A 27,811-nucleotide genomic window follows, 5' to 3' on the forward strand; every position below is an offset into this window, starting at 1 on the left:
ATGTTAGATCAGACCAGTGATCTGTGTAGTCCAAGGGTTCTTAGCCTTTTTCATATTGGATCCCCACTCCCATTTAGCAGAATGGAAAGGTAGGATGGTGTGACCCACTGACATCAAAGTGGTTTAGCATTAAATAGCAACTTTACAAACTTAAACAATAAATAGAAGAGGGGAAGACAAATTCGGAGGTTTTGCTGAGCAGTGCTTATAGCCAAAATTAAAATAGAGAACCAATGAGGGGTTGAGGTATACTATAGAAGGGCTATTCCAGATGACAGGAGCTGTGAGAGCCTTCTCCTCTCTATCAACAGTGGTGACTTGTGTAAAGGAACATCCATAATTAGGGTTTTCAGCATTTTATGATGATAAAGATGAAATCCTAGCCCCACTGAAATAGGTGGTTTTGCCATTCACTTCAGCAGGTCCAGGATTTCACTCAGAGAGAAGGCTATGCATGATAGGAGCTGCTTTCCTATGCTTTGTGTATAAGAGAAAGTTTTATCAGTTTAACTTAAATCAGCGCAAACCTCCTTGTCAATGTTCTTATTTCAGTTTAAGAATGACTTGTTTCAGTTTAGTTTAAACTGATTTTTAATCAATTTAAACTGACTTGATATTTTGGGTTTTTTTTTAATGAGATTACAATTTTGGTTAATAGATGTAATATACTTAGACTTCTGTTAGGCATTTGACTTGGTACTGCATAACATTTTGATTAATAAACTAGAATAATATAAAATCCACACATTAAATGGATTAAAAATTGCCTGATAATGTATTTGTAAATAGGAAATCATCATGAAGCAGGTGTTTTTCTAGTAGTTCCCATGTGGATCAGTTGTTCGCTCTACACTTTTAACATTTTATATCAATACCATAGAAGAAAAAATAAAATAACTTAGTTTGCAGATGGCACAAGGATTAGGGGAGTGGTAAATAGTGAAGGGGACAGGTCACTAATATAGAGCTATCCAGATTGCTTAGGAAACTGGGCGCAAGTAAACGATATGCATTTCAAGTCACCAAATATAAAGTGTCACATCTAGGAACAAAGACTACAGACCATACTTACAGAATGGGAGACTCTATCCTGGGAAGCAGTGACTCTGAAAAAGACTTGGGGATTGTTGTCAATAGTCAGGTGAACATGAACTCCCAGCTTGATGCTGTGGCCAAAGGGGCAATTGTGATTCTTGGATGTATAAACAGGGTCATATGTTATGTAGCTGGTCAAACTAGATGATCACAATGGTTCCTTTCTGACCTCATAATCTATTAATCTATAAACTAAACTGAAATAACTGGTTTTGACTAAATTAAGATTGTTCACACAACCTTTTGCACCAATTTAGTTAAATTGGTTTAAAATATCTCCATTAGTTACAGTGGTTCAATTATTTCATGTAGACAAAGCTTTAGACTTTTCCGTCTGGTAGAAAGACCACCTGTTGGACACTAAAGAAGGCTTTTTGTGACCACTTTAGCCATGACCTAAAAGCTCATTAGACTCTTAATTAAATCCAGTTTATAATGTGAAAATCTCTTTTCACTGCCGAATCTATCAGATGGAATTCTACCTTTTATAGGAACACTGTTTTCCAGTTAAGGCTGTCTAATCATTGAATGCATCATTTACAGAGGCAACAGGAAGGGCTCAGTTCTTCACTATTTCCAATGGAGTATGCTGGAAGGAACATTTGTTTCAGATCTTAAAGTCTTTTGATTACCACCAGAGAGGTAAGTGTTGAAAAAACATCAAATCAAATTATTTTTGCAGCAACTGAGCCACTTATTAACTGAAATATTCTGCTAATTTGAGATAGTGAATACTGCAAAGGGTCCCTAACCGATATATTGAAGCAATGTAGAGGAGCTCATGGTTGATAATTTAGCCCTTTCTTCCTAGCATGATAGGGATGGAGTGGGATATTGTAGTTTCTTTTCCGTCAGATTTGCCTGTGGAGCTTTTGGAGTTTACCGGAGGGAGAACTAGCTATGGGGAGCTTGGTTCCAAGCCATGTCTCCAAGAAGGGAAAAGGATTGTGTGAGAGTAAACTTGAATGTAGGCTTAGAAGGATATGTCTGAACCTCCTCAAGGTATTGTGGAAATTGTATTATTTATGGGACTTCTTAGTAGCCCTGTGTTTGGTTATAAGAGAACCCATCTTAAATGGGCACTTGTTTGTATTTTGAATATTTATGGGTTTTCTCTCGCATGCCTCATTGTAGAAGCTAAATGCTGACTTTTGTTGACAAAATTGTGTATTAGTATGGCTTGGTTTTTAAGTTCTTGCACAGAGTACGTTGTTTTGCACTGATGATTTAGGTCTCTGATTTTGGAGTTAACAAGAACATCCTGACACTACAATTCCACTTCTATATCAGTAGACAAAATGAAGGAAAAACTCAGATTTCAGCTGGGTCTTTCCTCACATTGACAGAGGAGGATTAATTTACAATGTCTCTTGCATAAGCTGTTTTTATATTTTAATTATTAACTTTCAGGGTTATTTTCCTTTATTCTTCTGAATGTCAGTGTTGGGTAGCCAGGGGTGAGTACCATACAAAGTACCATACAAAAATGATGGGTTAAATACTGGTTATGCAGATGTGGCACTATTGCAAACTGACCAATGGCACAAACACAGCATTAATCGTTAGAGCAGCTGATTCTGAGAGGGAATGCTGGCGATGAGAAGGTATTCCTCGCTCTGAAAATACCACTTTAAGATGTTTAACAAATATCAGGACAAGCATGAGAGAGGAAGAGCAGAACGTTTACTGGGCTTAATATTTCACCTGCAGCATGGCACCTCATACGACAGCACACATCTCATCCCTCAGTATTCCAGTAAAATATCTGCAGAGGGCATGACACTCATTAACCTGAATGAGCCTACTCATAGAAATGCGTACAAATCCACATGAGTCCTGGGTTAATGTATGTGGCCCCAAGAGTGTAGAATTTTAACTTTTGGAATGGGGCCGAAAAATCGATGTTATGACCATTCATTGTAGCACTCACTAGTGGCTGACTCAAACACTGGTGTTGGTCTAAGAGGAAACGACCTCGCTACCCTTCTGACTGGAGGAAGTGCACCATGTCTGTATTACTTTGCCATTTAACTAAAGAAAAATAAAATTAAGGAGGTGTGTATAGAAAATAATTCCAGAATGAAAAGGTAGGAAAAAATAATAGATCCAGTCTGAACTGACCTTGGAGCAAGATCTGTGAAGGATGAAGACATCAGATTTCTGGTAACAATACAGACAGCTGCAAAATACTATACAAGGCTAGATTCTTATGTCACAGAGTTCCATTGACTGCAGTGGAGTTCTATCTGGGATGAATTTGGTCCATTGAGTTTAAAAAGTGATTCTCAGAGGTATGAAGACTTAGATGCCAACAGGAAATGAATGTCAACCTGTGAAAAAGACCTTGATGTTCTCTCTTAACATTCATGAAATAATATGAAAGCTTTTATTCCCTCAAGACAGCTAAATATCTATAGGGAGCTTGGTGCTAGTGGGGACAAAATGCAGGTTCAGGTTTTAGATTTTAATGCATTTCACACAAATACATTAAATATAGTGTTTTCATTGAAAACAGAAAATGTTATAGCATTTCTGATGTGATGTCTAATGAGCTTTAGCCATCACAGTACAGTTCATATAATTGATAATAATGAAGTCAAGATACGTAAACCGTACAAACCATAGTCTCTAATCTACTTTCCTTTTTGTAACTTCAAACATAAACTTGGCATAACAACTCTGTCAGCTAAAAAATATGCCAGAGCTGCAAATATAAAGATTGTGAGCTGTGCAAAATAGATATGTGTTTCTATATGATTGCTCAAAAATCTTCTAATATTTTAAATCTGTAACATGATAAATACGCGAAACCTATTTTACCCATACAAAGTGATGTTTCATTAGGCATTGTATACCTGCACACCAGGGAATTTAGGGAAGGATTGTACACACACCATTCCTCAACCCACAGCAGCGAATAAATGTCAGCCTACAGTGTCTGGGTTGCCTGTATGCACAAACTGTGGGCTTGGGTCTTTTAAATTAATAAGACAGAAGGCCTGACAGATGGCTCCTATGACACATCTGGGAAGAGTTGAAATGCTTGAGCTGATGTCTTCTCATTATAAAGAGGATAGGTAGAGCATTCTCCATGAGGGCTTCTTCTCTTTGGAACTCACTTCGCCCACGAGAGCCCAGATTTGTTCAACCTTCTGGCCATGCTGCAACGCCCATCTTTTTCCCCCTCAGACACTTGAGAAGACAGTAGTTTGAGGTGGCTGGGTAATTTGTATATTCTTCTGGAGCTTTATTTGTGTCTTTGGCGGAGCAAGGTTTTATGGAGGGATGAATAGTTTATTACTATTATATTGATGAGATGGTTATTTTAACTCCTTTAAGGCCACAGGATGAATACCGCTCGAATTTGCACATATTGTGTAAATCTAAATAAGTACAATAAAGAAAGCCCAAACCTGTCATTCCACACTTACAGAAAATCCCCCAGGTGTGCTCTAGGTCTTAAGATTTAAGGCAAAACAACTTTTATTTCAGTGGTACACTCTAAGATTAACCATCAAGTACGTGACGAAGCCTGTAAGAGTAACTTTTTTATGGTATATTATTTAGTAATCACTTGTTCCTATGCATGATTACAATATACGTAATTTGTCATTACAACCGCAAGTTATAAATTACAGCTCTAAATAATTAGTTATAAAATTGGAAACAAATTAGTGTTGGAAAGGAGAGAAACTGATTTTATTTTATTATATCATTTAAGTGCCTGGATAGATTAATTGAATACCAAGAATTTTGTAATGTATTGCTGAATTGATTACTATTAATTAATAGCTTGCCATGTTTATCTCACTGAGATGTTTGAGAAACAGTTGCTGGTAAATTAAAAATCAATTAGCTGAATAAAGAGGCATTATCTTGTCTAGAAAATAAAGTTCTGGGACCATAAAAATGCATCATGTTTCGGAATTAAAATCTATTCTGAGAAAAATGATGCCGGTCACACAGGCAGAAAAAAGCTTGTGACCAAAGATAATTCTATATTAATTTACTGGATAACTCCTCTTAGGTCTGTTCTGACAAACTGGATCAAAAAACTTAATCACTATCTACACTGATGCTTTGTATCTGATCTTGAATAATGTGTGTTGCTCTTTAGAAAGTCATTCCTGTGTTCTTGCATAGGGTCATAAGAATATAAGACTGGCCATCCTGGGTCAGACCAATGATTCATCTAGCCCAGTATCCTGTCTTCCAAGGTGGCTAGTGCAGAGGCTTCAGAGGGAATGAGCAGAACAGAACAATTATCAAATAATCAATCCCCGTCTCCCATTTCCAGCTTCTAACAGTCGCAGGCTTAGGGACACTGAAAGCATGGGGTTGTGTCTCTGAGCATCTTGGCTAATAGCCATTGATGGGCCCATCTGCCATGAACTTTTCTAATTCTTTTTTGAACGTAGTTATACTTTTGACCTTCATAACATCCCCTGACAACAAGTTCCACAAGTTGACTGTGCTTTGTGTGAAGATGTACTTTCTTATATTTGTTTTAAACCTGCTGCTTATTAATTTCATTGGGTGACCCCTAATTCTTATGTTATGTGAAGGGGTCACATGAGAGGGGATGGCCATGACTTCCTAATTCACTTTTTCCACATCATTCATGATTTTATAGACCTCTATCATATTCCCCCTTAGTCATCTCTTTTTTAAGATGAACAGTCCCAATCTTTTTAATCTCTCTTTTTATTGAAGCTGTTCTATACTCCTAATCATTTTTGTTGCCCTTCATGGCACCTTTTCCAGTTGTACTATATCTTGTTTGAGATGGGGTGACCAGAACTGTATGCAGAATTCTAGTTGTGAGCATACCATGGATTTATATAGTGGCATTATGATCTTTTCTGTCTTATTATCTATCCCTTTCCTAATGGTTCCTAACAGTCTGTTAGCTTTTTTGACGGTTGCTGCACACTAAGCGGATGTTTTCAGAGAACTATCCTTGGTGACTCCAAGATCTCTTTCTTGAGTGGTGACTGCTAATTTAGACCCATCCATCATGTTGTGTTTATAATTGGAATTATCTTTTGCAATGTGCATGATTTTGCACTTATCAACATTGAATTTCATCTGCCATTTTCTTGCCCAGTCACCCAGTTTTGTGAGATCCTTTGGTAACTCTGCACAGTGACCTCACTGCATATTAAGCAATGGGGGCCATTGTCTGACTTGTTGGAAAAGGTGTGTGCCCCTTCAAGGGCTAGACAGCCAGGGATCGACTTTCTGCTGCATCTGCAGACCAGATCACCATGGGGATGCTGACACATCCTCCCCACCCGGTGAGCGGAAGAGAGAGGGGACGATATAGGTCTGTGCCAGTACAGGAAATGCCCTCTTACCTGGACCAGGTGGAGTAATTTTGCATATGGACATAGCATACAAAGCATTGGAATTACTCAGAGAAGATGGAGGCCACCTGTCAGACTTGAGGGCTGACAGGTTTTTGGCCAATATAAATGGGAGCATTAGGAGATGTCTGGGAACCTGGCTAGGTATGTGGGTGAGGGAGTCAAGCTAATTGCTGCTGCCTCTTTGGGATGGATGTCCAGTGCAGATACTCTATAGGGAAGGGGTACTGTGATCAGATAAAATGGACTGGTAAAGGATTTAAAGGAGGTATTGTTTAAAGGAATGAAAATAGGAGGGGTTCAGAGCTTCTATGACTGGTATGCAAGGAACCAACCCCCCCTCCTTTATAGGCTCTCATTAACCTGCCTTCAAGGGTGGGGTGGGTTGGTGAGGTCTCAACAGATTAGGATGGGTAAAGGGGGAGGGCTTATGGAAGCCCGCCGGGTATACAAAGAAATAGTTATGGAGTTATCTGCATTGTATACTTTTATCTGCTGGACACTCCCAGACATTTAAGATTAAAGTTGCAGCCTAATTAAACCACATCTAGTGTCTCCTTATAGCACAGCTGGACAATCAGTTTTAGATTTAACTATCTTGATTAATTTTGTGTTGCCTGCAAATTTTGCCACCTCACTATTCATCTTCTTTTCCAGAGCATTTATGAATGTGTTGAACAGCACAGATCCCAATATAGATCCTTGGGGGACCCCACTATTTAACTCTCTAATGTGAAAACTGACCATTTATTCCTACCCTGTGTTTCCTGTCTTTTAAGCAGTTACTGATGCATACAAGAACCTTCCCTCTTATCCCTTGACTGCTTACTTTGCTTGGGAGCCTTTGGCATGGGACCTTGTGAAAGGCTTTCTGAAAGTCCAAGTACACTGTATCAACTGGCACACCTTTGTCCACATGATTGCTAACACCCTCAAAGAATTCTAATAGATCACTAAGGCATGACTTCACTTTACAAAAGCCCTGTTGATTCTTCCCCAACATATTGTGTTTATCTACATGTCTGATGTGGCATATGTTGTATGCTAATGTGATGCAATTTAACACAAGTGGATGGTCATAAGTTGTAAGTGGAAACAATTATTTTTAGTAGGAGCTTGTCTCAGCTCAATCAATTTTTGTTTGCATTTTAGAGGAACAGATGGCTGGGAGAAATAAGTAATTAAAAAACAAGACCTCTGCATACTGTTTATGAACACAAATGTTGTTTTGAATGCACTCCTTTATATAAAAACATCCACCACACTCACAAAAATAGTGTGTGCTAACAGGGATACAAATAATACTATACTAATGTTCAGGTTGGTAAAATTCAATGAATTCGCATTCAGTCTTGCCTTGCATCGCTTTCTTTTGAAAATGACTAAGTCTTGAAGATCTTTATTTGTTTAAAAATCTAATGTAGTAGACAATGTGTGGGTCAGATTCTGATCTCAGTTACACAAGTCTAAACCTGAAGTATTCTCCAGATTTACAGTATTGTAAATGAGATCCAAATCTGGATTTTTAAATTCAACATATTAAAATAAATTAGTGTTATGGTATCCCTGCACCATTGACAGAAGGTGCTGTCAAACTGCTTGTTCACAGCAGAATTTGTATGAGTAACATGAATGGTATTAACAAGAAATCCCTCAAATATGAATAGAAAAAGAGAATCTCTTTTTATATATATACCCAGATTAAATCTACATTAAAATGGAGTTAAAGTTGAGAGTACATATCAGTAATTTAGGATAAAATACATACAGAGAAGTTGCACTTATCCCAAAACTCATTATAAACTCATGAAATTCAGAGGGGTTAAGCTTAATGACACCTACATTTGTTAAGGTATGGAAGTGCAACATTCATGCACCCAAATAACTATAAGTCTGTCCTGCACTGACACCATGAAATAATCAGGTAATTAGGATTAGTGCATAATAATGTTTGTAGTCCTAGATTAGATTAAACTATTATGTTAGATTATTTTTACTTTTATTTGCTCTCATGGTGTCACTATAGAGAGAATTTATGGTTGCCTGGAATTCTACTTAAGCCTTGTCTGCACTAGGAACATTTTTGAAAAAAAATTCTCACTATTGGTAACACCAATTCAACAGAACCATTGCCAGCAGCAATAAAAGCCCGTGTGTGGGCAGCTTGCTGGCTGCCAACATCACTTGCAACATTGCCTTAATTAGGCTTGCTCCCAGCAGGGTTAGATGGCCTAGTGCTGAAAATGGTGTTAGCTGTCTACACCAAACCTCTTTGCTCTGCTAGTTTTCATTGCTTCAAGGTGACCTTTTGGAGTTGGTTTCTTCCATTTTATCATCAGATCCAATGATGGACAACCAGGAGCCCTTGAAAAGTTGGGGCAACATAGGAAATCAAAATCCTCGGATGTATAAGGGGCTGGAAGACTTTGTGTTATATGCTCTGACATGGAATGTGAGCGCTTTCTGAAATATGTTTTTCTAGACAGTATATTATCCGCGGAGGACCACTTAAGAGTTATAGTAAAAGGTAATGGTTGAAATGCCACAATGTCCATTCAGGCTATGGTGTCAGAGAGGCCTTTTGTATGTGTATAGATTTGACTTCTCTGGTTTTTTTAGGCATGTTATGTGAAATTGGAGGGCAAATATTTTTCATCCAACTCCAGTGGGTTTTCACATGTGTACCCTGAATATGCATGGCATGTGGCCAGGGTACATAATCAATTTGGTATTTAGTGATAGGCCCCTTAGAAATAGCTAGGATGAATGGATAGGTGGATGTATAGATGAACAGACATATATCAGTACATTCCAGGTTAAGGCTGAGTGAGCTGATGTAGATAAAATAATAAGCCCATCTTTAGAATCAAACTCAAAGTGCACCTTTTAGGTTCATAAAATGAAACTTTTTCTTTCTTTCCTCTTCTGGTTTATGTTGCACAAGAGAGGATGTTTGACAAATTTCTGTCCAGTGCCAGAACTGGAAGTTCTAGAAATCTCATTAGAAAGTCTGTTTTTATGAAATTTCTGACTCAAAAAATTTGGATAAGCTAGGAATAAGCACCCAAATACTTATTCAAAACAAATCCGCTGCACTTTATTCACTTTGGTCCAGATTTTGATGAAGTGTAGGTTACACATTTGATAAGTTATGTTTTTAAGGAATTTGACCACATCAGACCAGACATGGTTAAATGATTCCAATCTTTTATTTCTGATTTGATAAATTTCTCATGGTATTTCATAACTGAGAAACAATTGTAATCAATTATACCAATTATACTGATTAATATTTCCAGTATTGGACGAAAAATATGCATTAAAAAAAGAAATCAGTGATCTGTATTTGTAAGACTGGATGACTGTTTTAACATTCCTTTAACTATATACCAGTGCTACTAAATGTCATGCCCTAGCTGCGTTGTTCCATTGTATGTAGAAGGACTGGCTCAAGATAAAGAATGAAACATCATGAAATGTACTGCACTTCATACCGGGCAGGGGGTTATTCAGAACTGTGCTGCACTTTCTGAAGATCTGACTATAAGCACAGTTTGGTTTCCTAAAAGAGTTTGATATTTCCTTTTTTTAAATAGATTTTTAAAAGAGTTCATACCTTCTGCCCCCCATGAAAAGATTTGGGTCATGTTATTCCATGATTCAATTTTTCTCTGGCGGTTGCAATTGAAAAAGTGGGAAGGTTTGGAAGCCTCCCATCAGCTGCTCAGGTTTTATATGTTAAGGTGCCAATGTATAGTATTAAGTGTGCCCGAAAACTCTGAAGCCAATGTCTTTCTGTACAATCCTTCTTTACTGGAAACAAAGCTTGCCACAAAAAGCCACTCAATTTTGTTATAAATTGATAGATGATCTCCAGGTTCTTGCTGTTAAAAAAGAAATTATAACCCGAGAAACTACTTTGACTTCTTAAGCCTTGAACCCTGTTGGGAATTTAATTGGTCTCTTGAGGTATTTCTAGCATAGTTTGAAAGCACCTGTGTCTTACAAAGGTATTCTAAAGAGTTCTTAAATGAGTTTGGAATAATATAATGTTTTTTGAGTGTACAGCACTTAAGAGGTGCTACTCAATAAAAGTTCTACTGGAGTTAGCTTTAATAGTGTTCATCTAGTTTGTTCTTTAAAGTAAATGATTATAACACAATCCACATAGGTGAATTGCATATTTAAATTGGAGTTGGCTCAAATCTATTCACAGTCAGTAATTTCAAAAAGTGAAATAAGTTGGTAATGTAAAGTCAGTTTTTTGAATTTGTATCCTTAACTGCTGAGGTGTAGTATTATTGAGGGGCATCCTATTAAGGACGTGACAAATTGGGAAGGGAGCCTAATGTAGCTGTTAGGGCACTGTGCGGTAGTCTCAGAACAAAAGCCCTGGTCTTCTGATTCAGCCACTGACCTTCTATCTGACGTTGTGCAAGTCCCAGCACCTCTCCGTGGTTCTGTCTCCCTCTCTCCTTTTGACTGTCTCTTTTTCTTTAGATTGTAAGGTCTTCGGAGCAAGAGCTGTCTCGTGCTATGTTTTAGCACATTGCCTACTGCCAAGAGGCCATGATCTAAAACTGAGGTTCCTATGCGTTATACTACCAATAACTCATAATGTTGGACAAATGACTATATTGCAAAAATCACCCTCATCACTGACTGCTTTGTTGGCAATCTACGCTGACAGGCAAGTACAGGGGCTGATCTACCCTCTCATTTTTAGTGACCTCTGCTGAATTTGCTGAGAGCACAGGCAGAAGCAGTTCAAGCTCCCCTACACTGCTCCATCTGTTCTGTGGGAAACAGAAGACTTTGGTCACCAAGGCTGTCAATCAACCATTCTCAGGACTAGGTCATAAGAGGAGCTGAGAACCCATAGCTCTCATTGAAGTCTCATTGAAGTCAGTGGAATTTAGAGGTGATCATCTATTGAGAATGTGACTGATATTGAATGCTACCTTTAAAAATGTATATATTTAGTCATCTAATACAAACATCTTAGATTTTTGTTATGTAACAAAACTGCGATACCCTGTGCAATCATTGTGTATTGTTGTAAATGTATTGGAAAGTCAACATTATAAAAGTGCCAAATTCTACATATGCATGTTTAGTTCCTCAGGAGGGGTATTATTTCAGAAAAATTTCAGTGAGGTGGGGAGGGAAGGAAAAACTGTGCCAATATACAGAACATTCTCTCTTCCAAATAACACCATGAATGAAAAAGTAGGCAAGTATTGCTTTTTTAAGGACTGCATCCAAAGCGCGCTCTCGGGTGCGCTCTGTGTGTGTGTGTGTGTGTGTGTGTGTGTGTGTGTGTGTGTGTGTGTGTGTGAGTGAGTGTGAGTGAGTGGGGGAGGGGGAGGGGACGAGGGAGGGGGACGGGGGGGACATAATGGAGAATACAGACCTATGAAGATCAGAAGAGGCAGTTGCCCCATAGCAAATGTCACCTCTGTTCCTCAGTGCTATATTCGTTATTTTTCACTGATCCTATATTTTCATAAAACCTTGCAATATGGATGTAAAGTTAAGCTTCAGATTTCCTGGTTAGCATGAGGCATTTTAGATATCTTGGGGCCCAATTCTGCTCTCACATACCTTAATTTCAATAGGGTACATCATGTACATAAGGGAAGAATGGGACCTTTAAAGGTTATTTTGCCACTCGGATGATAAACAGCATTATGTCTAGTCTGCATTCATCATAGTGGAACCAGTGCTCATGACCATGTTAAATGTACGAGTTGTTTAGATGAATACTAGTCCAGAAGTTAGGGCAGTAGCCTTGGATTTGGGAGACAGAGGTTTAGTTGCTGCTCAGCCACAGTCTTCCTATGTGACCTCAGCACACAGGGCCAGATTTTTGAAAGGTATTTAGCTGCCTAGTGGGACTTTGTAAAATGGGATATTTGGACTTCTTTGCATCACAGGGGTGTTTTGAGAATAAATGCACTAAAGGTTGTGGGGTGCACAGATACTATGGTAATGAGGGTACAAATGGGCAACATAGGGTTAATGAGCTGGTGTGGTCCCAGGTGGCCCTGCCCTCCCACACCTGTGAGAGATGTCAGAGCTGGAGAGAGAAGCTTAAAAGTAGGAAACTGAGCACCTTAGTGGCAGACTAGAGAGGAGAGCAAATCCTCAGTCCACAGGAGCTCCAGAGTTGTCCATTACCCTTTAGCGCTTCCCTGAAGAAAGGGAGGGCCCAATGCTGGCTCACCTTTTGAGCAGTCTATTCCTCTGTATTTTCCTGTGAACTTAGTTGGGCGCCACAGCTTTACAAGGGCTCTCTGAGAGCTTTCTCACAGTCGTTCTGAGATAATTCATTTGTGTTAATTCCCTTTTCCCTATTCATTGACAACCCCTGAATGGATGGACTATATGGGACTCAACCAGAGGGCTGAACCTCTTGTGACTGGAACTGGCTTGAGAAAAGACCTGGACATTGCAGAGCAGAGGCCCAGGTGATGCTGAAGCCCAGCTCAGGACTTAGTGGGTGCCCTGGAGCAGGAACCCCAGTCACATGAGGTTATATAGGTACCATAGGCAGTTCATAACTCTGTTAATGTGTTATCCCTTTTGACCTAGGCGGTTAGCCAATATTCAGGGTCTTGCAGGTGATTTCTAATAAAAGGCGGTATTGACAGAGGAGTATGTCTTTGATGCAATCCTGTTTATTTACAAAGAAAGTACACAAACCCTATTTTCCTCAATACAGTAGGCATCAAACAACAGGAGTTAGTTTCCTTGCTCAGTATTCAAAGCCTCTTTTTCCAGACAGCATTCTACCCATAAAGCTCTCTCTATCAGCTTTCTTTCAGGGCCGTGCTAACAGTACTTCTCTGTCTGTTCTTTGCTTTTTCCTACCTTGGCTGCTTCTCTGATGTTTCCGGCTGCAACTGTTCACACACACAAACGCTGCTCCATCAAACAGTACGCAGCCCTCTGTATTTGCATTCAGCCCCCAGTGAAACCTCGAGACCCAAATAGGTCAGATCCTGAATGGCCTTCAACGTGTCCTGTGCTTTGGAAAGTGGCTCCTATTGTTTTAACTATCTTTCTTCAAAGGGAGTTTAATGACTTCTTACACTAATCATGAATGAAGGGCTGTTGCACCCACCACCTTCAACAAGGTTTCACCCAACCCCCAGCAGAACAAATCATGTAAATAGTGATTTTCCAGTTAATAGGTAGCCTTTGGGTTTTAGTGACTCCCTTAATTCCATGGCGTCCCCCACCCTACACACTACATGCACAGTCTCCGTTCGTTCTTAGTGTGTTTTCAATTTTTCAAGAACCTTGTTCCAAGACTCTGTTGCAAAGCAGCAAGATTATGTATGATGGAGTGATTCAAGGCTTGAGTTGAATTTTCAAATGCTGGATATGGAAATTATAGCAATCAGTATCATATTTGGGCATGACTAAAATGGACTCCACATCTAAATCTGGCTCTCGCTATCATTCGTAGGACATCCAGTTTTGGATTACAGGATTTCCCAGAGTCAAGTTAGTGTGCCAGAAGTACTGACTTCTGACTGTCGTATGCCGCAGTGTTTCAGTCCCAGGGAACACCCTGAGATTCAATATTTATAAAGGGACTATTATAGTCTAAAGGATGAGTGGCTCACTGAGATGGATATATACAGATAGATAAATGACCTTTCTAATCATAAATTGGAGGTAATCCATATTTTTAAAATAAAAAATATTAGAAAACTTTTGTGGTAGTCATTTTGGGCTCACAAAATAGACATTCAAAAGAAAAATGCACTTTTTAAATAAAATTGTGTGCTGGTGTTGCTTACTGCCAACTTCTTACCCAACATAAAATGCATCTACCTCAAAGTGGAGGATATTTTTTCCTTCATAAATGATTCCATTATGAAACACTGAACAAGTGTAATTAACATTCCAGCTCAGTTAGGGTACGTCTATACTGCAACGTAAGCTTAGGGTCTGTAGGCTCAGTGTTTGTAAGCCTGGAGTGACAGAGCGCAGAGAGTAAGTGAGGCTGCACTCTTATCACTTACATGCTAATTAGTGCCCCAGGAGAAGCCGATTAGGGGTAATTATCTGATTAGGTTGATGGGATGGGTGGGGTAAATATTCAGTTGGCCCCATCAGTCAAGGGCTGATAAATGGCACAGGAAGGAAGTGCAGGGGAAGAGAGAGGAAAAGGGCTGGCTGGGTCTAGGCATACAGAGGCCTCAGAGTAGGGAGACCTCTGTTCCCCTCAGGTCTGCTGAGAGGGCCTAAACTCAGCAAATTATTGGTGAAGAGGAATTAAATAAAGAGTCACCAAGAGCACATCCAGTGGAGTCCGTGCAGTTTCTGGAGGGAAGAGGATGGGGCTGGAGCTCATGTCTCTGTTACACCCAGGCTTGAGCATCCACACTGAATATTGACCCGCAGTTTAGAATTTCAGGACCCAGGCTTCTTAACTGAGTTAAACCAGCCTATCTGAGGCTTCCTAGCACCCTTCTCTGCTGTAGCTGCTCTAATCAGTGGTTCGTGGTGCCCTGGAGGAAAAATGGACTGTCCACCTCACAGCACTTTACAGGACACTGTTGCAGCGCACAAACACATCCTGCTGAGATGTGTTTTGGGTCTGCACGCTCCTATCAACTAAAGCCAGCAACATGGAAGAGTCACCATTTGAAAAACTTCTCTTGCTTGGGCTTTCACTCCTTTTTCAGGAAATGGGCAGAACATTCATGAGATGCTGGTGGACATTTCAGCAGCGTTTTCTGACCTACTGAAGCACCTGCAAGAGGAGAAAGACAATACGTGGCAAACTTGAACTGGCTGATGCTGCTCACAACTCTCAGTATAGCCGCTGGTGCCCTCCCTACTTCTGGAGCAGGGCCACAAGCACAAACTGGTGGGATCACATTGTTCTGCAGATCTGGGATGGCCAGCAGTGTGTTTTCAGAACTTTTGCATGAAGAAAGCTACATTTCTGGAGCTTTGTGAGCAGCTTACACCGACACGCCAGCATCACGATACATGCATGAGAGCAGCTATGCCTGTCCAGAAGCAGATTGCCATAACCATCTGGAAGCTGGCTACCCCAGACTGATACAGGTCTGTTGCTAACCAGTTTGGTGTTGGAAAGTCAGCTGTGGTTAAAGTGGTGGCAGAAGTGCCTGAGGCAATCTGGTGTGTGATTTACCCAAAGGTGTTGGGCATAAACAATGTCCCTGAAGTAGTTGTTGGTTTTGAGAGAATGGGGTTTCCCAACTGTGCTAGGGCCATGTGCCCATAGTTTGCCCTCCTCAAGGAGCACATAATTACATAAACTGCAAAGGGTACCACTCTATTGTTCTGCAGGCCCTTGTGGACCACAGATGATAATTTATGGATGCCAGAGTGGACTGTACTGGAAAAGTTCAGGATGCTGGTGTTTTCCTCCATTTAGGAAAGGGAACCTGTCACAGCTGGAGCAGGATGCACACTGGCAACAGAAATCAGGGGTTTTCACATAGATTTCACAGAATTTAGAGGCCAGAAGGGACCATTAGATCATCTACTCTGACCTTCTGTATATTACAGGCCATTAAATGTATTCCAGATTCCTCTACACATAATGACTTTAGTTAAGCTAAAGCATTTTGCTCCTTTGGAGAGCAAACTGTTGAGGGTCACAGGGAGAGAATAGGAGAGACAGAGGTGCCACTAGTGCCTAAGACCTGTGCAATGAAAGGAAACAAATTAGGTTAGGATGTGCTCTGAGGATCCTAGCTGGTGATTCACACCCTATGCTGCAAAAGAAGGTAAAAGGTCTCTGCAATCTGACATGGGGGAAAATTCCTTCCCAACACCAAATCTGGTAATCAGATGGACTCTAAGCATGTGAGCAAGACACCCATGTCAGAAATCTAAGAAAAAGGATTCTCTCTACCTCTTCAGAGGTCCATATCATCCAGTGTCCCATCTCCAGATGTGGACAGTCTTTGATGCTTCAGAGGAATGAGAAAATAAACTTCACATTGCATCTGAGCAATTGTGTATCAAGGATAAAGTTCCTTCTTGACCTCTGCAGGTGATGGGTTGAAGTCCTGAAGCATAAGATTTGATTATAGTCACTGTTTTAAGGCAGAGTTGCAAGTGTTATGATCATGGTGAGGGCAATCCCATTCTCACTGTCATGCCTTTATCAACTAGAGTGAAAAGCTGCCCACTGTCAGATATCTTGTCCATGTGTAAGTATCTAGACACAGTGACTAAGTAACCTCTCAACTAGAGCCCTGCGCAGGACTATTTTTTTTAATCCCACTCCTGTCCTGCCCCGCAATACCCACTCCTACCCACTCCCACATTGTTTCTTGCATTTTTATCTCACGCCCACCCACAAAATCTTTGATCCCGCAAATCCCGCCAGAGAGACAGATTCCCCCATGCTACTAAAATAAAATTAAAATAAAAGTTAATATATTATATATATATAAAAGAAATTCAGGCACAATTTTTACTATTGAAAGAATAAAAAAACTTGCTTAAACCATGTAAAAATACTTTAACTCCTGTTATATTAGTCATCAAATCTTTCTATCCCTCGATTAAATTTAAGTATTAAAACCTTTATTTAAAAAAAAAGAAAAACTTGCTTTACATTGCTGAAATTCTATTTATGACAAACTGCTATCATGTGTATATCACATGAAACGTCAAAACAAATTGCACCACAATTTTGGCTTAAAAGGTGCAGATTTTTTTAATGATTATAAAAAATAAGTTGTTTAAAAAAAAAAAAAACCTGGAATTTTTTAAACTGCTTTAGCACAGTTTTTAGAACTTTGAAACATACCATTCAAGTTATTTATATGACAGGATTATTATTGCTTTTTGAAAAACATTTAACAGAAAAACTGCTCACAGCACTGACAACAAGCTGATATAACAGTGACAGTCTGTGCATACGTAAAGTCACAGAACAACAAAACCTGTGAGGGTGATTCTCTGATCTGACTTGAACCGGTGTACTACACAGGGTTCGGAGTGAGGGAGATGAACAAGAAGCTCAAACAAAATAATTTACAATTTCTCAAGTAAGCTATTCTTGGTAAACTGACGAGAGATTTAGTGTTTTCTCACAAATTACTGCAGTCTGTTTCTTTTACCCACCCAATCCTGCCCGCAACAAAGTACATTTTACCCACTCTATTAAGGCAGCAGGTCCTGCAAGACCTGCAGAATCCCAGTCCTGCTGCAGGGCTGTACTCTCAACCTTCTCTTTGATAAACTCAACACGTTGATCTCCTTAAGCGTCATACAATAAAATTTGTTTTTCAGCACCTGAAAATTTTTGTGGCCCTCCTTTGAATTCTATCCTTCTTGAAGTGTGGACATAAGAATTACACATAGTATTTACACATAGAATTACACAAGCAGTTTTACCAGTTCTATGTACTTTCCCAACGTCTTTTTGGTATTCCCCTTTAATATATCCCAGGATCATATTTGCCATTTTTGCCATAACATTGCAGTGAAAGCTCATGTTATGGGAATTAGTTCTGATAATCCCTTCGTCTTTCTCGGAGTCACTGCTCAGAAACTGAGGCTTTGACTATACTGAGAGTTTACAGTGACACAGCTGCACCGATGCAGCTCACTGCTGTAAGCTCTCTGTGTAGTCGTTCTAAGCCAGTGGGAGAGAGCTTTCCCATCAGTTTAATTGCTCCAGCCCCTGCAGAGTGGTGATAGCTCTCCTGCCGACATAGCGCTGTCCACACTGGCACTTAAATTGTCATACGTTATGTTGCTCATGGGGATGACTAATTCACCCCCTGTGCAAAATAATTTATGTTGATTTTAATTGTCGTGTAGCCATAGCTTGACTCTCCCATCCTGCAGGTATAACCTTCATTGAAGTGATTTACCCAAACTCATGTAGAAAGTCTGTGGCAGAGCCAGGAACTGAACTGAGATCTCTTGAATCCTTGAATAATGCCTTAACCACAAGACCGTCCACCCATCAACCACCTGCTTTGTGTATCCACCTTATGGACTTGCATGGACCAACGGAAGAGGGAGAATAGTACGTCCATGGAAGTAATTGCACAATACTTTTTACAGTGAATGAAGTACTCACTGTATGCTATGAATGGAGGTGGTGAGTGATTGCCATGGATTGTTAATTGTGGATGAGATGACTGCTTTTACAATGTGGGGGGAACAGTGGTTTATGTGATGTGAATTTTCATTATGAATTGATCTGAATAGGTGTATTGAGGAATTGTGTTTGGATACAACTTCCCAGTTGTACCTAATCATGTCTTTATCTTTATTCTTTGAAATACAGGTTATATGATGAATTGTGAACATAACTGTATTACAAAAATATATATATAAGCATGGTTAGGCAGGCCAGCTGTCATTACAACCCCAAAACACCAATAAGAAACCATTGCCAAACCCAATAATAAAATAAAGTGCATAACAGAAACATCGAACAGTGAAAGCAGTGCAAACAAATGCATTCCCTACTCTCACGTGTCCTTGGGTCCCCCTTTCTTCTTTCCTTTTCTAGCACATTTAGCATGCACTAGGCACCACTGCGCTTGGGTGAAGGATTGCTGGTGGTGCATTTGTCCTGTCCAACTAGTAGTGAGTCTTGGTTGCATGGGTCACCCAACTGTGTTATTTTCCAATGTGTTCCTGGTCTGCAGGACATAGTGCCAGGAAGGGGACTCAGGTCGTGGTGCAGATGGAGCAGAAGTCTGATGTCTTACACTGAAGTCTTGTGGCCATTAGCACAAAGAGCCTCTCAAACAGGTCTTTCTGGTGAGCTCTACCTTATTCCCTCAGGCAACATTCCTGCTCCAGAAACTGCACTGCAAGTCTCCTCTCATGCACTGCAATTCTCTCCTCTTGCCTTGCTGCCTGCCTGTGCCTTTCTGCTTGCTATGAATTATTTTCCCATTGGTATTGTATGTGCTTGTTGGCCTGTCTAGGATGTCCACCAGGAGTCCATCACAGAAGCCTTTTTGACCACTCTAAGATAGTTTGAAGTCCCAGGATGCTTTTGGAGTGTGTGTGGGCTGCTGAGGTGGAATGTCCGCAGAAGTGGAAGGGCCTGAAAGCAGTCAAAACACCAATGCGTTATTGTCTCATTACTTCAAAAAAGTAAGGTTCAGTGCATCCTCAGAGAAAAGTGCCTGTGGAATCTCAAGGACAAAAAATGATACTTTGTAAAACTCAGCATCGGTATAGTCATAGTGGAACATTTCAGTTCCCAGAAACTCCCTGGATGTAACTGAGTTAAGCAGAGTAAAAAGACTACACACACATGGTAAGTTGAAATTTGCAAATGTTGTGTGTTTAAAAGTTGCAGACCATTTAAGCGCGGGGGGAGGTGAGGGGAGGGGAGTGTGCGTGTGTGTGCTGTAGTTTACTACTGAAGATTTGTCAATCCTGTCAGGCATTCCACTGATTATCCTCACTCCACCAAGTTTCTGTGATGACTTTTATATCACAATCCTCATTTAATACCAGGCACTTTAGTTCATCCATCTTAGTATTAAGACTTCTAGCCTTTGTATATAAGCACTTGTACATTTTGTCATTGTTTAGTTGCTTGCCTTCATGCTTTATTTTTAAATGGGCCTCTATTTCATTTGTCTATTCCTCATTAGCTCCTACCTGTATTTTACCAACTTTTTCCCTATCCTCTTTAATAGGATATAGAGTTCCTCTATTCATAAATTCATCCCAAAGGGATGTCTTTGCCTGAACCATGTGTTTTTCCACATCTGTCGGCTTTCCCCTGAGCCCTTAGTTTAGAAAATCCATTTACAACCTGTTGAATTTTATGTGCCAACAGTCTGGTTCCATTTTGGTATAGGTGGAGTCCATCCCTCCTGTTTAGGCCACTCCTTCCCGAAAAGGTTCCCCCGTTTCAATAAACCATCCCTCCTTCCTACATCATCGTCTCATCCACACATTGAGACCTTGCAGTTCTGCCTCTTACTTGCTCTGTCCATGGAACTGGAAACATTTCAGAAAAAGCTCTCATGGAGATCTTGGACTTTTATCTCTTAGCTAGCAGTCTAAATTTGACCTCCAGGACCCTCTCCTAACTTTCCTTATGTCATTGTTACCTACATGCACCATGACCACCAGCTCCTCTCTAGCACTACTTATTAGGCTATCTAGAATTCTTGTGAGATCTGTTACTCAGTAGGCAATTTACCATGTGGTTGTCCCAGTATCACAAATGCAAGTATCTATATTTCTAATTATCGAATCCCCACTATTATTGCTTGTCTCTTCCTAATAACTGGGGTCTCCACCTCCCAGAGGGCTATCCTCAGTGCAAGAGGATATCATGACATCATCTGGAAGGTGGGTTCCAAGTAGAGAATAATTTCCCTCCTCTCCAGCTTGATGCCGTCCTGCTCGAAGACTTTCATCCTTCTTAACAGCACAGGGGCTGTTGGGCAAGAGATGGGACTGCTCTACTATGTCCTTGAAAGTCTCCTCTATGTACTTCTGTCTTTCTTTGCTCCTCCAGTTTAGCCAGTCTGGTCTCCAGTGTCATTACTGTGTCCCTGAGGGTTGTGAATTGCTTGCACTGGATGCACACACATTACCTGCCCATATGACAGGTAATCATACATGTGGCCACTCATTGAAATAAACTAGGTACTAGGTAGTACTTCCTCTCCCTCCCTTTCTTCCCTCCCTGTGTTGCTGGTCTTATGCCTGCACTTTTACTCTTGGGGCTTTTTTATTTAGCCTAAGTTTAGGGTATGTTGTTAAGTGTATTAGGTTTTCTTTATTTTGTCAGTTGCCTTTCTTGGGGTCTTGGTGCTTTCTAATTGTTAAATCTTTCGGACTTCTCTTCCTGCAGCTGAACTCTCCTTATCTTGGCATCTTATTGAGTCACTATGTTCTCATTCTGGTGCGGGCTTTCTCTGCTTGAGAAGGAGTTTTCACAGTAGGCCTCTAAATTTATAGCTAAGTCACACCCCCCTCCCAGCTCCTATTGATTACTTTACAAGCTATCTCTTAGATCAAGGAGTACCACTAACTCATTTATTCAGCTGCCACAATGCCTAGCACCTCCAAAGAGGCTTTGAGTCACCGTTGCAGCCTCTCTGACCAAGTTTGGAAGTTAAGCAAACATTTTGTAGTTATTAAAACCCAGATATTTTGACAGATGAAATGAATAACTGGAAGATTTCAGATGTCCAAAAGAAGTTCTTGGGACACAGGGATATCATATAAAAAAACAAATAAGTAAAACTGGGACGTACTACTTTAAATACTCTAGATTGTTTTCTTAAATCAGACTTAAGGCCGGTTCTACACTAGAAAATGAAGTCACACAACTACATCACTTATAGTTAAGGTGACCTAAGTGCTCCTGTAGACAGCGCAAGGTCAGTGGAAGAATTCTTCCATAGACCTAGCTACGGCCTCTCAGGGAGGTGAATTATGTACTCCAACAGAAGAATCCTTGCCATCAATGTAGATAATGTGTACTTTGAAACATTACATCACCACAGCTGTGCCACTGCAGTTTTAAGTGTAGACGAGCCCTAAAATATATACTTTAACAAAGTTTGACAAGGAGGCAAGAGACCTGTTTGGAGAAGCAAAAGCCAGTGAGGTGTATTTCTCACCACATGAGTTCTGAAGACAAAAGTTATGAGAGACTGAGAAATATGCAACAAATATTTGTTCACCCAAACAAAGAATAGGCTTAGACTAATGACATTTTTGCTTGATCTGAGAGCAAATTTAATACAGAATATTTATAGCAAAAGGCAACATCATCTCTCTGTGCTTTGGATTCCCCATCTGTAAAATGGGAATAATTATATTTACTTCTTCGTAAAGCACTTAGAGATCTACAGATAAAAAATGCTGTATAAGAGCTCGGTATTGCTTGTGTCTTCTGGGTGTTCTGTGCTCTGAGGCATAACACTACAGTCGTGGAGTAAAGCAGTTTAGCTAAGACTCTGGCTTATTTGCAGCTTTGATAGTTCTTTAATTCTTTGATTAGGGTATTCAATTGATTCCCAATGGGACTGGATTTTCTGGTGCCCACTGCTTATTTCAAGACCTTTGGCTGCCGTAGCTTAATGGCAGTCAAGAGTAGTGTTCAAAGATGTTTCATTATTAGTTTTGTAAGAGCTGTTTGTGCCTTCTGATTGTGTGATTCTGAAGATTTCACCAGTCCAATAAAGTTTTCAATGGACATCTACCCTCACTCTTGGCTTTCTTTTTAAATCTTTTATCTGTTTTGACTTCTGGCGTGGCGTTTCCAGGTGATACACTGTGACAGTATCAGGAATGCCATGGCAGCTAAAATGCTCTCTACTCTTTAATTGTGACGTTGTCTTAGAGGGAATAGATCTTCCAGAGTATTAATCAACTGCTTCAAGTTCTTTTGCTTTTTCTACTATAAACAGTTTCATGCCAGCTTTGCTCTTGGGTCACGTAAGATGTTCACGTGTCAAAAGCTGCTCTTTCATTTGGTTACACAGATATTTTATTGTAAGTCTCTTGCAATATCTTCGATTTCAAAACCCATAGGACTAGAATAGTCTTTGGCTTTTGCACGTAGATGACTAGCATGAATTTTTGCTGATATCTCATGTCTCAGAAATTTGGACATAACTTTGGATCCCTTTTATAGGCTTCCATTTTTCATATTTGTCTCCTCACAGTATGCCTAATATTTTCTAATGTTGGCACAGGGAATCTTGACCTTCATATCTGGTCATCCAGCTAGAATTGTTGGGTTTTGTGTGTCTTTATTTGGGACATAGTAAAATTCAGCATAGTAAATTTGCTCAGTTTCTTTGGTGCTGACTAATTTCAGTAAAAAAAACGCTATCTAATACTTGGGTATTTGATTTCCTGTGCTTTGACTTATTGTTGTCAATGCAGCAATGTATAATAAAGGGACACTATGGGTGAACAGAATGGGTCCTCAAAAATGTCTTATAGCATTTTATTGTCTAAATCGGTTTTGAGCTGCCTTTCTCCCTTGCCTGTTGAAGGGATGGATGTTGGGAGGAGCTGAATAATGGTGGTGTGTCTGGTGGAGATTATATAGCAAGGTCAACTAATTATTGTTTATGTTTTACTGCGTTATTTGATTTGATTGGACTTAATAGATTCATGTTTGTTAGTGCATTTTTAAGATTGTCAGACACCTAGACCATGAGATGGATTTTTCTTCTAGTTTTTAAAAATCTAAACGAAAGACTGAAATTCTTATTTTGACTATGCTTAGGTACTGATCATATCTCTTGCATGGAAATAGTACTGTGTAGTACTCCTTTTCCACTTACTTATAGTGCAGATCTGTCAGTGAAAGATCTTGATGCAAAGAAGGTTGCACCTGGTCCCATCTTACTCATACTGCAGTGAGTTTGAATTGACCTTATACTAAGAACTTGGATGAAAAGTGATCTTATTTGATCAATGGATTTAGCATGTAGTGACTTTTTTTTCTCCAGCAGGCTCTCATACAACTAGTTCTAAAGCCCTGAAAATAGAGGACTTCACTGGAAATGCCAAACTAGCATGACAGATAGCTGCATTTGCAGGCAACAGAAAAGGAGACAATAAAACCTGTAAATCATTTGTTTCCAAGGGTTTGGGCACTATATTTATATTCAAATGACACCCACTGAGACAAATTCAGATCTAGTATAAACAGGTGCAGCTCATCCATTGATGTCAGTGCAGATTTCACCAGGCCTGGATTTGGCCCAACATGTCCACATGCATGTCACCAAAATGAGATTAAATGTGCAGAAACTTGAAATAAGGTACGGCATTCACAGTTCATCAGTCTTCTGCCATTTTCATTAGACAATATCAATTGCTAGATTCCACCCAACCCTAAGCTCATTTCTGTAATATTTACATTGTCAATTTGTCCACAACACTGGTGCACTAGAGCATAACTCCCAGAACTAGCAGTTACTGTACTCTGAAAATTGCATATTTTTTTCATTCTGGCACTTAACAGGCAATGCCATTAAACACAAAAGCAAGAGCATTTTCGTAAACAAGTGCTGTAAAATAAATGCTGTGCTAAAAGAAGGAGGAGGGGGAAGCCCTAACCAAAGTTTTCACTCAGAGAGATTCTCAGTTTTTCTTCTTAGGAAACAAGATAAGTGTAGCAGGTGAAACATTATTAGAATTTTTAGAAAGATCAGCACGGCACAAATTTGTCTTGGAATAAAGCATAGGACAATCACGGCAATATTACGGGTCAAATTTTTATTTTGTTTGACCTGAGGAATTAAAAAAAAAATATTAAAGTAGTCCTTTGATTTTAATATTTATCTCTGTTTACTATAGGTTGCTTTTTCATTTAGCACAAACTATACTCAAAAATTTGTATGATTAATGCATTGATTTAGCTTCCCAATGTGCACTGCTGCTAGGCAGATTCAGATATTATTTATTTTTATTAGTTTATAATATGTCAATTTTTCTTGCTTATCTGTCAGCTCCCACAAAAATACATAAATCAAAAATATAGCAATGTGGACACTAACAAGGCATAATTATTGTAGGGTCTGTCCCCTTTTAAAGAAAAATACAATTACCTTCCAATATGTTGCTGGGATTAGGTCAGAATTTGCATAATACGGACTCTCATATTTTCTTAACAGTTTTAACATCAGACAATAGGTTTTGCAAATCTATATTCCCTTCCTGTTTTCCAGTTTTATATTTCAGGCTAAAATAATAAGAAGCTCAGTCAAAACAAGATAATTATTGCAGTCTATCCCCACAGAAAACTTTAATTACTCCATGGCATGTTTCTAGGATTAGGTCAGATTTTTATATGGCTGATATTTTTTTAAAATAACAATAGGCAATTAAGTCTGCCAAACAGTAATTTATTACAGTTAAATTTATTCATTTTTTCCACAGATAAATATTTAATAGAAAATAACTCAATCACTGCAGGAGATTAAAGAAGAATTTTACTCCCAATATAATCTTAACAAAATAGCAGACAGTTTTCTGTTCTTGGCTATAATACCAAATAGTATCAAGTTAAATGACTAGATGAAAATAGTGGACATTTTTAATTCCTGTAAAATAATAGCTGCTAATGAAGAGGATTATGAAACTTCAAGGAGCAGAATATGTAACATATAGATTCCTCCTGAAATACTGAAAACTAGGGTTTGGATCTAGGGTTAAATAACTGTGATATATTTATAGAGGGCAAGGGATCACCATAAAATAAAGCAGCAAATAGTAAAGAAGTCAATGTAAAAGAGAGGCCAGGGATTTAGGGTATAGAGACCATAAATTTCCATCGATATAAACAGTCCATGTACCTCAGGATCTGAGGTTTAGCTATAATTTCAGGTCTGACCTATAGGCTTATGGTGTTCACAGTGCATGCACGATCAAGATGCCATCTGAGGAGGTGAAAAAATGTTTCAGATCTATGTGATTTACTCCTTTAATCACCCCCAAATCCACCCCAAACACAACAGTACTGTGTCGAATATCAGCACTTGTGAGGATCTTATTGTCCCACTAAATTACATTTAATTCTTGCTATAGCATCTCATATAAACCAGAGTGGTGAATGATTTCTTCCCTCTGTGTTGTATGGGGAAAAGAAAAGATTCTTTCATGGAATGCATAGATCTGCATAACGTCTTCGTTTCAGTATCCCTCAGCTCCCTAAAATATGCAGAGATACTTTCACTTGTGTGAATGGTTTTCTTTTTCCTGCTTTAAGGTGATATTTTCTTTTTTTAAAAAAATAATAATGAAACCACCACATGAAGCATTTGAGGCTTTTAGCTTTTTATATAATGCCCTTAAAGAGAATTCTAAATGATTTCCAAATTATTTAAACGGTCTTGCTGAAGTCCTTATGTCTTATTTTCTGTAGGTTTGAGTCAAAAACTTTGTATCAGCACTAAATGAGTTTCTTGTTCTAGCCTAATAGGCAGAGCAAAGCATGTGAAGCCCCCTCCACACACATTCTCCCTCCTCTTATGTAGATAGTAATTTAGATCCTGATCAAAAGTCCTTTGAAGTAAAATGAAAGACTTTAATGGGCTTTGGATCAGGTCTTTACTTTGGACAACATATTTTTAATGGACTTTACCAGACTGTGATATTTGCCATTACTTCAGTACATGCAATATCCCCTATATGTAGATTTGGGAAATACTGTGATTACTATAGCAAATCTAACTGGCCAAAAAAATAATTCCATTTTGTGAAAAACTTCAAAGTAATAGAATTTATTGTTTATTTGCCTGGATCAAAACAAGACCTTTCAAAATTTCTTGCAAAAAAACAAAAAAAAAACCCAAAAAATCCAAACATGAAAGAGAAAGACGGCCTGTGTCTACGGAGAGTTAGTGTTCAGAAAGCTGGGGTATAAGACTACAGCACACTAGCCTGCCACATACTAACTGGCTGTGTGGACTCTGCTCCAGCTCACTACAAGTTCCGTAGCATGCTTTGACATACTGCTGTTTGAGTATGTATATAGTCCCTTCTCAAACAGCAGTATGTCAAAGCATGCTACGGAACTTTTAATGTGCAGTAGCAGGGTCCACAAGACCATTTAATGAGCAGCAGGTTGATGCACTATAGATTTATATCCCAGCTTGCTGCACATTAACTCTCCATTTAGACAAGGTCAGATAAACCATTCCACTTTGGAATAGCCTGAAGCAGTGATTCGAACCTAGGTCTCCCATATGGGCAGGCCATTTGTCCTGTTTTTAGCTGGACAGTCCTCTTTTTCTGTGGTTTTGTTCCCTCTCTGGGTACTGAGAGAAAACTGGATGTGGTTTTGTCTGATATCACAGAGGAGGAACATCATTTTGAAGAGCGCATTGCTCTCACACAAGTATCGTGCATGTGAGGTCATGTCGGCAGGGGTGGGGTGCTCTTCAAAATATCTGTGCAGCATTATCTCACACACGGTGCAAGTGAGATCATTCCAGTGGGAGCAGGTTGGTGCAGTCTTCAAAATGGGATTCACCATGTGGTATGACCTCGCATGCACTCTGAGTGCGAGGTCACACTGGCAGGAGCTGGGTCACGAGTGGGTGGGTCCATGCCATTCCTGGAAGAACTGGAACTCCCAGTATTGCAGAGATGCGGCGGTGGATACCTTACTCCCCCATCCCAACTACGTGCCCTAACCACCAGTCTACAGAGTCAATCTCTCAATCTATCTTGTTGGAGCAGTTCTAATTTGTATAAATAATTGTTTGCTGAGCCAGAGAAAGACTTTATAGAGGTTAGGGTACTCACCTGGGATGTGGGAAATCCAAGCTAAGTCCCTGCTCCAGGTTATTCTGGGTCTCTCTCTCTCTCTG

General features: G+C 39.5%; 1 long non-coding RNA gene across 4 annotated transcripts in view; it reads left to right on the plus strand.

The window, feature by feature from the left end:
- LOC137156804 (uncharacterized) overlaps positions 1–11,561 on the plus strand; it is a 109,845-nt gene extending 98,284 nt beyond the window's left edge. For all 4 annotated transcript variants that reach the window (XR_010920901.1, XR_010920904.1, XR_010920902.1 and 1 more), the window contains exons 3-4: positions 1,639–1,737; positions 11,188–11,561. This is a non-coding gene — a long non-coding RNA (uncharacterized lncRNA). The remainder of the gene's footprint in view (positions 1–1,638; positions 1,738–11,187) is intronic.
- The last annotated feature ends 16,250 nt before the right edge of the window (positions 11,562–27,811 follow it).

Source organism: Emydura macquarii, unplaced genomic scaffold (assembly GCF_026122565.2).
Source record: "Emydura macquarii macquarii isolate MOO-44397 ecotype Brisbane River unplaced genomic scaffold, CSIRO-AGI_Emac_v2 contig_1477, whole genome shotgun sequence".
In the NCBI taxonomy this organism is placed as follows: Eukaryota; Metazoa; Chordata; order Testudines; family Chelidae; genus Emydura; species Emydura macquarii.